This window comes from Emydura macquarii, unplaced genomic scaffold (assembly GCF_026122565.2).
Source record: "Emydura macquarii macquarii isolate MOO-44397 ecotype Brisbane River unplaced genomic scaffold, CSIRO-AGI_Emac_v2 contig_189, whole genome shotgun sequence".
NCBI classification, from domain to species: Eukaryota; Metazoa; Chordata; order Testudines; family Chelidae; genus Emydura; species Emydura macquarii.
In genome coordinates this window covers 1-10,958 of record NW_027130326.1, presented here as the reverse complement: position 1 = coordinate 10,958, position 10,958 = coordinate 1, and the positions used below count along the sequence as shown (strand labels likewise).

General features: G+C 46.9%; 1 pseudogene; it reads left to right on the top strand.

The window, feature by feature from the left end:
- The first annotated feature begins 1,305 nt into the window (after window positions 1-1,305).
- LOC137150591 (uncharacterized) lies at window positions 1,306-2,151 on the top strand (annotated as a pseudogene).
- The last annotated feature ends 8,807 nt before the right edge of the window (window positions 2,152-10,958 follow it).

Here is a 10,958-nt window from a genome sequence, read left to right as displayed (position 1 = left end):
GCTCTGCTCAGCCACAGAAGGACCAGTGAAGGAGAGGGACCTGAGCCGACCAACTAGATGATGTTTCTGATTGGGGAGGCAAGTCAGGAGTCCAGAGCAACAGCTGTCAAGGCCTAACCTGCTAGTCTAAAGCATGTGTGTGTGACTGAGCAGCTGCCCTGTATCTTGAGAACATCTGCAAGAGCTGTAATTCTCACCCCATCCTATCTGATCTCTTCTCTCCCTGCCAAGTCTGTGTTTTTTCAAATCCAGGAAAGTGAATATCATTCCCGACTCGAAACCAAACAACAGAAATAATTCATTTGTCTCTACCAGGAAGGACTGTTTGACAGAATAAGAAATTGTAACCAATATTCACCCTTTCTAAAAAGACACTTTGACCGGTTTTGATCATTTGTTTTGCTTAATCACTCCATTTCAGTTGCAATGCTTTTTGACTTGCTTTGATTCTTTCCCTTTTGTGCATTTCAATCAATACATTTCTAACCATTGGCATACATTTCTTAATGTGTCTGCCATGGTACTAAGCAGGCTGAGGTCTCTGTGTATAGCAAACTCCAGATTTTGCTTTACACTCTTTAATGTTGGACAATGACAGGATCATATTAACATCTAGCCCTCTGGGATCCGATATTCCATCTAACTTAATACAACAGCAGAGTATGATCCTAAATTTCTGTTTTCCTCCAAACTTAAAGATCGTCCAAGATCTTTCCCCTGATGGTTATTATAACTATAGCTGGTGAGAAAATTTTAAGGAAAATGAAATTTTGTTCTCCTCCCACAAAAAAATGGACAAAGCTTTTTTGAACATTTCTGTGTACAAAAGACAAGACAGAGTCCATGCCCCCAAGGAACTTCCAATCTCAATAGATAGACAAAATAATACCAGAGACAGAGGGACTGATCTCACCAGTGGAGTGCTGAGACAGTTTTAGTAAGCCATGCGAGAACTCACTGATATGCCTTAGAGAGACAAAGGGTATGTCTACACTGCATGGTGAAGTCAAGTTATTTAAAGTCGACTTTCATCCACCGATTTTTAGAAGTCGTTGGATTGTGTCTACACCATGCTTCTTCCTCTGGGCTCTTGCATCCACACTCGCCACAATTGTGTTGTCAGTCAAAGCAGTGCACTGTGGGTAGCCATCCCACAGTGCAACTAGCAGCGATGGCTGTTGGAACGAGATTCATCATCCCGTGATGCAACGCTCCCTTCCCCTCCCTTCTTCCTCCAAACAAACAGGAAAAAAACTATTTTCATGCCGTTTGTTTGTGCCGCGTGCTCGCCATTGCTGCGGAGACATGGAGCCAGCTCAATTCTGCACTATTATTGTGAGCGTCACAAATACATCGCGGCTTATCATTGAGTATTTTCAAAGAAGAGAGAGAAGCCGAAGCACAGGCAACCACTATGCCACCGAGGTTGCCCTGCTACAAGCCATCAAGCGGAACAATTCCTGATTGCTGCAGACTGTAATGCATCATCTGCAGTCCGTGGAGCACCGGTTCTGGTCCCGGGAAACAAGCACAGACTGGTGGGACCACATCGTTATGCAGCTGTGGGATGATGAGCAGTGGCTGCAAAACTTTCGTATGCGAAAGGCCAATTTCCTTGAACTTTGCTCAGAGCTGGACCTGTCCCTGAAGCATGTGAATACTCGCTTGAGACAAGCTCTGACGGTGGAGAAGAGAGTGGCCATCGCTCTGCGGAAGCTGGCAACCCCCGACTGTTACCACTCGGTTGAGAATCACTTCAGAGTTGGTAAATCTACAGTGAGCGCTGCCATGATTCAAGTGTGCAAGGCCATTAATAGACTTCTGCTTCAAAGGCTAGTAACACTGGGAAACGTACAGGACATAGTGTATGGGTTTGCTGCGATGGGGTTCCCAAACTGCGGGGGGGCCATTGATGACACGCACATCCCTATCTTAGCGCCTGCCCACAGCTCGACCGAATACATAAACCACAAGGGGTACTTTTCCATGCAAGCCCTTGTGGATCACAGGGGTCATTTTACAGACATCTATGTGGGGTGGTCTGGAAAGGTGCATGACGCACGTGAATTTAGGAATTTGGGGCTGTTCTCTAACATCCCAGACCAAAAAATTCACATTGGGGGTGTGGAAATGCCAATAGTGATCCTGGGGGATCCCGCTTACCCCTTGCTCTCTTGGCTAATGAAGCCGTACACCAGGCACCTTGACAGTGACAAAGAGTGTTTTAATAACAGGCTAAGCACTTGCAGAATGGTTGTTGAATGTGCATTTGGGCATTTAAAGGCCAGATGGAGAAGTATTCTCATTAGGCTGGACATGAGTGAAAAGAACAATCCCTCAGTGATATCTGCGTGCTGTGTTCTTCATAATGTGTGTGAAGCGAAAGGGGAAAAGGTCCCCCAGGGTTGGGCTGTGGAGGCAGAATGACTGGCCGCCAGTTATGAGCAGCCGGATACCAGCAATACGCTGAGAGCTAACCGTGTAGCGCTTTGCATTAGGAAGCATTGAAAACCAGGTTCTGCAATGAGATGCAGTAATGATTTCTGTTCCTGTACGTTATGTGCCTTTGCTTCAAATCCCCCCCACCATGGACATCAGTACCCTCCATATCCCTTCCAAGCAAGATATGATTTAATAAAGAAACGTGTTGAAATGATGCTGTCATGTGGGCTGGCTTGAGTGGGGGGGCATTTAGTATATTGGGTGACATCAGTAGGGCAGAATCATAATAATCCATGTGCGATATGCCATGTCAGGTACTGTTAGGAAGGTTATAATGTGCTAAGTAAGATAATAATACTTATGTTCATGTGTCATATTTGAAATGGAAGTTATAGATGTATTTCAGATATCTGTATTTCAAACTGCTCTGCCTGGGCAACACCCCAAATAGGAAGGCTGCAGAACAATGGCCTGCATAATGGCCCATTAAGGCATTCCCAGGTGCAAGGGGCCCAGGGGGAGAAGCCAGCATCACCACTGAGTCACCAGAACCTGCTGACGTGACTCTGGACTCCATTGCAGGCAGCCTACCTGATGAAGCGTCAGGACTGTCCCATGTGACTATGGACCCCAGGCACACCGGAGGAGTCACCAGGATTGGCCCATGTGACTATGGACTCTATTTTGGGTCTTGTGACTGCCCACAGGCCGCATGGCCGGGGGAGGGGGTTTATAAGATCAAACCACAGGATCCATCTTTGTCTTTGCTCCTGTCCAGTCTGCAGACACACACCTATCTCTGGACCAATTCATCTTGCAACTGAACCGAAGGACTTAGACCCATCCAGGTACTGGATGTGAACCAGAGGAAACTATACAAGATTGCAAATCCACATTTCTTCCAGAAACCTGTAGTATATGGACTTTTAATCATTTGTATATCTGTGATTTACTTTAACCCTTTAACATTTCTCTCATGGTTTATTTCTTTCTTTTTACAATAAACCTTTAGTTTAGACACTAAAGGATTGGCTTACAGCGTGGTATTTTAGGTAAGATCCAAACTTATATTAAACTGGTGCTGTGGCTGACCCTTTGGGGTCAGAGGGAACCTTTTTAGCAAAGAGCAGAGAGTTTGAGTAACTGGTCTCTTTGCTGGGCCTGGTGTTGATTTGGAAGCCTGGAGCTGAAATGCAGTGAAGGGGGCTGTGGGCATTTGTGGACTGGCTTCGTGATATCCAGCGTGGGGTAATCAGAAGCAATTCGTGGCTGGTTGGGAAGCCGGGCTTCAGTGTCACCCACCAGCGTGAGGAGAATCCGCTCTCCTTTTGCAGCCTGCCCTGACCTTGGCATTATCAGGTGGCTACCCTGGGCACGGGTCGTATCACAGATGCAAACTTTTATTTATGAACATTCAAGTGTGTGGGGTCGGGGGGCTAGTGTTCATTCACAGTCTCCGATGATAATATGGTTGCTTGCAGGCCAGGTTGCTTGTTAGTGTGTCTGCCGCTGCTTTCTGCTCGCCTCCACTGGTGTGGAGTCCACCACATATTGCAGCCTGGCCATTCTCCTCCGAGACCTCTTGGGGGTGGAGGAGGGGGAGGGCAGCAAAGCCATAGGCTGAGGAGCTTTATGGAGGGGCTGCAGCGGGACTCTGTCCGGCCGCTCCTCCTCCTGAAGTTCCACAAGCTGCCGGAGCATGTCTGATTGGTCGCGCATGATTCACAGCATCTCATGCGTAGTAGTGAGATGATGCTCCAGCATCGCTTTTCGACTCACCCTGTCCATGTCCATATGCTGGGACAAAGTCATCCGCCATGCTTGGAGCTCTGGCTCTGCGTCCGCGGAGGCGTTCATGAGCTTGCCAAACATGTCGTCTCTTTTTTTTTTTTCCTTCTTCCTAATCTGCTAAAGTCTTTCCACAGCAGTTCGAGCGGGCTGGGCCAAGACCGAGGTGTCTACAGAACGAAAAGAAATGCACAACGCTGCCATTGTTAGCATAGGCAGGGAAACAAATGAAATGCAACAAAGTATAAAAAACTCCCCTTGCTGTAGGCACAGATAATCCCAAATAATCCCAAATAAAAAATAATCCCAGTAAACCAGGATGTCCCAGCCTTTCCATCCACAGTATTTTTCACTAGGAGGGTGGTGAAGCACTGGAATGGGTTACCTACTGAGGTGGTGGAAGCTCGATCCTTAGAGGTTTTTAAGACCTGGCTTGATAAAGCCCGGGCTGGGATGATTTAATTGGTTGGTCCAGCTTTAACCAGGGGGTTGGACTAGATGATCTCCTGAGGTCCCTTGCAACCCTTATCTTCTATGATTCTATAAAAGGCAGGGGCTGCAGATAATGTTTTCTCAACTAATGATTTACCACTGGCAATCATGGGGTTAATCTAGGAGTGATGTGGTAGGAAAGGGAGATTAAACCTGTTGTTGACAAAGCTGATCACTCAGTTTGCAGACAAGGTGTGGGGATTATGCTGCATTCTTTCTGTAAACATTTTTTGTAAAATTCTTCCTTAGCGGGGTGTCTATCCCATAAACATTATGCTAGCAGATCCAGTTGTCATACTGCTTCTGCTTGCTGTAACTTTAGGGGTTTTTTTCACTGTGAAAAGGGGATGGAATACGAAAACCTGCCTGAATTTTCCCCCAGGACCAAGACCTTTACCCGTTCTTGGAAATCTGCACCAGCTGAACCTGAGGAGACCGTACCGAACTCTGCTTGAGGTAAATTAGTCGGGGCTGGTCCTGCTTTGAGCAGGGGGCTGACTAGGTGATCTCCTGAGGTCCCTTCCATCTCTCGTCCGCTATGATTCAATGAACACTTTCAAATGAGTTGGACTGCGCAGGCTGCTCTTGATCTCATAGTTGCAAATGGAAAAATGCAAGCTAAGCAAAATGCAGGAGTGCCCAGCTTTAGAAGCAGTGCACACTGCGAGGGGAAACCCTTCATGCAGCCAGGGCGAGTGCAGTGCGGCTTGTGCATGAACTAGTCAATTAGGGATTGAGCCAAAGCCCATAGAAGTCAATCAATGAAAGCCTTACCACTGACTTGGGTGTATCTGGGATCGGACCCTTCATTCGGGAACTGTCTGTATGTTAACTGGCCTGGCTAGGACTTTGATCTGTGCTGGGCCTCCGTAGTTACTCAATCGATCTTAGAGCAGCACTGCGCGATCCTGTCTCAGATCGCTGAGCGAATGTGACAAACAAGTTCACTGGTAATAATATTAACAAAACATGCAGGGAAGGTTAATCCCGTGGGGTGGACATGAAGGGATCGTGCAGAGGGTGCATTTATCCTGCCTGCCATGCAGCCCTGCTTCATGGTAGCCCCAGGCCGGCAGCAGGAGCAGGTGGGGCATGGCTGGGGAAAAGCCCCTGTGGGGTCCTTCTGCCCCACACAGAAGTGCAGTGTAAGTGCCCCGTGGCTGGGTGGGCTCTTTCAGCACTCAGCTGAAGTAGTCTCTGCAGAGCCGCTCCATGGCCTGGGGGGAAAGACTATCTCATTATGCCTACTTCCTCAGAAATCAGTTCCTGAAAACCCTTACACCTGCTGAGAATTCCCTCCCATTTGGTTATGCTTCAGGTGCCCAGGGCTGCGTAGAATAGTCGTATGCCATGCCATGCCATTCACCTTCTGGCCCCATCCAGCACAGGCTTCCTGCTGGGTTTAGTGCTTGCTATCATGCAGCTGAAAGGTGGCAAATTCAAAACTGATCAAAATGGACCCTCCAGCAGTGCCTTTGCATCATTACAATACAGGAAGGCAAATGCTCCCTGTGTCGCAACTGAGTTTTCTGCCACCGGTATTCTAGTCTCCTTCCTTACAGCATCACACACTTTAATCCTCTTGCAAACTCCAAAGGCACCAGGGTAGGGGAAAGCGTGCTGACAAATGGAACCGGATTCAGGGAAGAGCAACGTTAAAGGAGAGACTAAGGGAGGTTGGGCTGTTTCTCCAAGGGAAGGTTAAGAGGTGACTTGATAACAGTTTATAAGCAGCTGCACAAGGAGAAGGTATCTGAAAATAGGGGGCCCTTTAAACTAGCCGACAAAGGCATAAGGAGATCCATAGCTGGAAGCAGATATTGGAAAATTACATAGGCAATAAGATGCAAGAGTGACAGTAATTAGTCACTAGAGTAGTTGTAACATTGACAGACCTCCCTCATCAGCAGGTGGGATTGAACTTTGGACCTTAGTGCATGAGCATCTACTGCATGAGCTAAAAGCCACCTCTCGCTTAACTAAGGCTGTAGCAGACTCAGCAATCTCTAGCTGGGCTATGTGCCACTCTAGGGGACAGCGTGTCACACCGAGCAGGCCTGGGTTACACAATTTCCAAGGGAAGTGGTAAATTCACATGGAGTCTTTACATGAAGACTGGATGTCACTCATAAAGATTTCAGGCTGGTTACATCAAGGCTCCTTAACACAACTCTGGTCTCAGCATTACTGAGAATCAGAGCAGTTTTCTAGTTCAGCTGCAATAATACCTAGCTCTTACATAGCACAGCTCATCACAGGTCTCAAAGTGCTTTACAAAAGAGAAGAGTATCATCTCCATTTTACAGATGGGGAAACTGAGGCACAGAAAAGGGACATGATTTGCATGACCTGACATGACATCACCCAGCCATGGAGTCAGCAGTGGAACCCCAGTCCCCACCCAGTGCATGGTCCTCTAGGCCATGCTGCCTTCCTAAGTTATTGGACTCAAGAGCATTCACTTCCAGAGGTGGGAGGAATAGGTCTCTCCACTGCAGGTATTACGGGATAAAATTCTATGGCCTCTGTTATACAGGCGACCCAGACTAGATCCTTATCATGGCCTTCAAATCTATCACATTTCAAGTGGTCATTTATAAACTGCAGGGCATTACAGGCCAAAATTCTGCCCTAAGATGCTTGTGCACAACTTCTCCTAGCAATCAACTAGGTAAAGCAAAGGGTTAAGGAACGAAGCAGCTAAACGAGGAGGGGTGGGGGCATCCTCTGCAAGAAGCTGGCCTGCCTGACAAGTGAGAGAACAAAGAGCTAAGGTGGAAGCCTGGTGACCCTGTTTGCTGGGGAAGAGGAAGAAAGGATGGAGGAGGGATGTGATATAGGTTGGGTTCCTGGAAGCAGGGCAATCTCCTGTTTTGGGGTCTCGGGGTGGGGGGAAGCCAAGGCTCTGGGCTCTGGGTCTGACCAAGATGGACTTTGTCTGCTTTCTGTGCTAAAAAAAAACCTTTTTCACACTGTATTGCAGACAACTAATAAACCCTTCTGCTTTACAGGGCTGGCTGAGGGTCACTGTGGAAGTTGGGGGTGCATGACCCCCCTTTGGGGAGGGTGTAAGGCTTTCCCAGGTATCCTATTCAGGTGCACTCACTCTGGGGGCTCACGGAGTGGAAAGGGGTGGTCTCAGGAGGCGGTGAAGCCAAGAAGATTTACCCTAGTGACAGTGTGCACTCTGAGGGGCTGTCACACTCAGGAGGCTCCTGCCAGGGACTGATTCAGAGCCGTTAGTGAGCGCCGAGTCTGGGCACCCGACAGCTGGTGGCAGCGTCCCAACCATGGAAGCAAAACAGCAGTGCTCATTGATCAAGTGATTTAGTAACATGCCTGGGGCTGTCTTATAACAAGACCCAGAGGCCAGATCCTTTGCTGGTCTAGCTCCATAATAGCTCCATTGGCTTCAGCAAAGGCAGAGTGATTTACAGCTGATGAGGATCTGGACCATTATGTGTTCATCTGAAGCAAAACGATCACTCTCCATGCCTGACAAACAGGGCAGAGAGCAATCCAACCCAGGGCTGGCCTGCACTCTGAATCGGCTGTCAGAGTGGACATTGGAACACAGCTCAATACCTTGGTAATATTTCCCTGCTACGGATTACAGACAGATTCGCTGTTACGTGGTTGCTTTACACTGCTCTGGAAAGGACGGTAAATCCAGCTTAATTGGCTGGCTAACCTCTGCTTACAGCAGCTTCGTGGCCAAAGCAACTGGCATATACCAGGAAAGGTGGACAATAAACAAAATAATCCACAAACAGAAATTCCTCCTAGTCTATAATAGTGAACTCAGTCCCTACAAACATAAACATGAGTCTGCCATACTCTCCAGAGGCAGAAATGTCATAAGGAGCAGCTTTATTCATCCAGAGACAGCAAGATCATGTTCGGGGGTGGGGGAGAAGGGTGTTGGAAGCCTTCTCCCTTCCTAATCAAGATCAGCTGCTCCCTGGTTTGAGACACAAGCCCCTGACAAAAGAGTAGCTGTCATAATGTGTGATACTAAGGACTACTGTGCAAGGTGCTGTACATACACCTAGCACAACATCACCTTCTACATACAAGGAGAGATTAAAAAGACTGGGACCATTCAGTTTAGAAAAGAGATGATTAAGGTGGTTTATGATAGAGGTCTATACATTCAGGAATGGTGTGAAGAAGGGGAATAGGGAAGTGTGATTTACCCCTTCACATAAGTCAAGAACCAGTGGTCACCCAATGACATTAATAGGCAGCAGGTTTAAAACAAACATAAAGAATTGCTTCTTTGCACAACACACACTCAACCTGTGGAACTCATTGTCAAGGGATGTTCTGAAGGACAAAAGTATAACTGGATTGAAAAAGGAATTAGATAAATTTGTGGAGGATAGGTCCATCAATAGCTATTAGCCAAGATGGCCAGGCATATAAGCCCGTGGTCTGGGTGTCCCTAAGCCTCCGACTGTCAGAATCTAGGATGACAAGCGATGAATCATTCAAACTAGCTCTGTTCTGTTCATTCCCTCTGACACATCTGGCCGTGGTCGTTGTCAGAAGACAGGATACTGGGCTAGGTAGACCATTGGTCTAACCCTGTTTGACCATTCTGCTGTTTTTCTGAGACAGCCCCTGTGCTGAAGAGCTTGCCTTAGATAGACTGCGACTCCCATCTCACTCGCTTGTTCCTGTATCCTGTGCCCCATCCTTCATCTCTTCATTGTCTATTTGAGCCTTGATCCTACATCAGGGTCTGCTAGCAGAGAGCCCTATCCTGTGCAATCATGCTGATCCCAATGGTGCTTAGATTTTATAGGTAATCCTTTACAGAATTCCCAGGGAACTAAGCAGTGTGTCATTTGTAGGGGCTGTTTTCTTACAGGGTTACAAATGAATTTATACGGTAAGTTTGTCATAGACATTAGAGCAAAGCCTGGTCCCATGCTTCAATAATTAGGACACTAGCCTAGAACTAGGGAAACCAGGCTTCAATTCCCTTCTCTGCCAAAGGCTTCCTGTGTGACCTTGGGCAAGTCTCTCCGTGCCTCAGTTCCCAGTCTGTAAAATGGGCTGATAGCACTTCCCTACCTCACAGGGTGTTGTAAGAATACATTAAAGACTGTTTCAGTGGGCATCGGACATGTTCTATGTACCCAGCATTCTTAAGCTTCATGCCCATATTGTAGCAAGACTTAAACCTTACAATATTTTTTTTAAATAAAATAAACAGCAGCAGGAGATCAGTAGTTTGTATAATTGTCTCTTGCTCGGATACTGAACCTGGCACTTATTCATTCAGATGTATTTGCAGACAGAAGAAAAAGTAATAGCACTAGCTTGTGTGCTTTAAAATCAAATTGAAACCCAACAATAGAAACATATCATGCTTTTTTCTCCCTATATTTAAGCTGTCTGAGAAATATGGCCCAGTCTTCAGCATTCAAATGGGACCCAAGAAAATGGTGGTGCTGTCGGGATACAAGATGGTGAAGGAGGCTCTTGTGAACCAGGCAGATGCCTTTGCGGAAAGACCTAAAATCCCAATATTTGAAAAGATAGCAAAAGGATATGGTGAGATTTCTTTTACCTAATCATAAGACTGTTTTGTGCTCCAACCACTGGAAACATTCTTCTGCTGTCAGGGATCTGTCCTGCAGGGCTGAGAATTTGGAACAGTTTGGAGAGCATAAATTCTTAGTTGTATACTTCCATGCAGCAGTTTTCTTGTTGGCAAAGATGTGACCAAGACACTGGGGACTCGATACAAAAATATTACAGGAGATATACAAAGAGGCATTATTCAGCAGAGGAAGTCCATCCCTGTCTATGGGTGGAAGACAGACATTGTAAATGTAATGAAAGGTAACAAAACAAAATCTGAGGTGAAAAGAAAGGAGATGGAAGACTTTGAGGCAACCATCTCATCCTCTGGGCAGACATCAGTCTGGAAGCACTGCACAAAGCCCATGCAAGTTACAACAGGATCAAAAATTCTCAGGGGAAGAAGAATTAGCCTTGCCCTATACTCCCTGTCTGCACTGCAGAATGTAAACCGACTTTCTTTTCCAGTAACCCTGGAGGCAATAGAGTGCCTGAGCTTTGCAAAGCTGCATGAGCAACAGGTTGCAGGAACACAGCAGTTTTCTCTAAATAACCTGCTGAGGCTGCTGCCTTTAAATCCCATATGATGGTCCCCAGACAAGGCTTCCCCTTGAACTCACTTCACTGGTCTTGGCTTCTCCAGT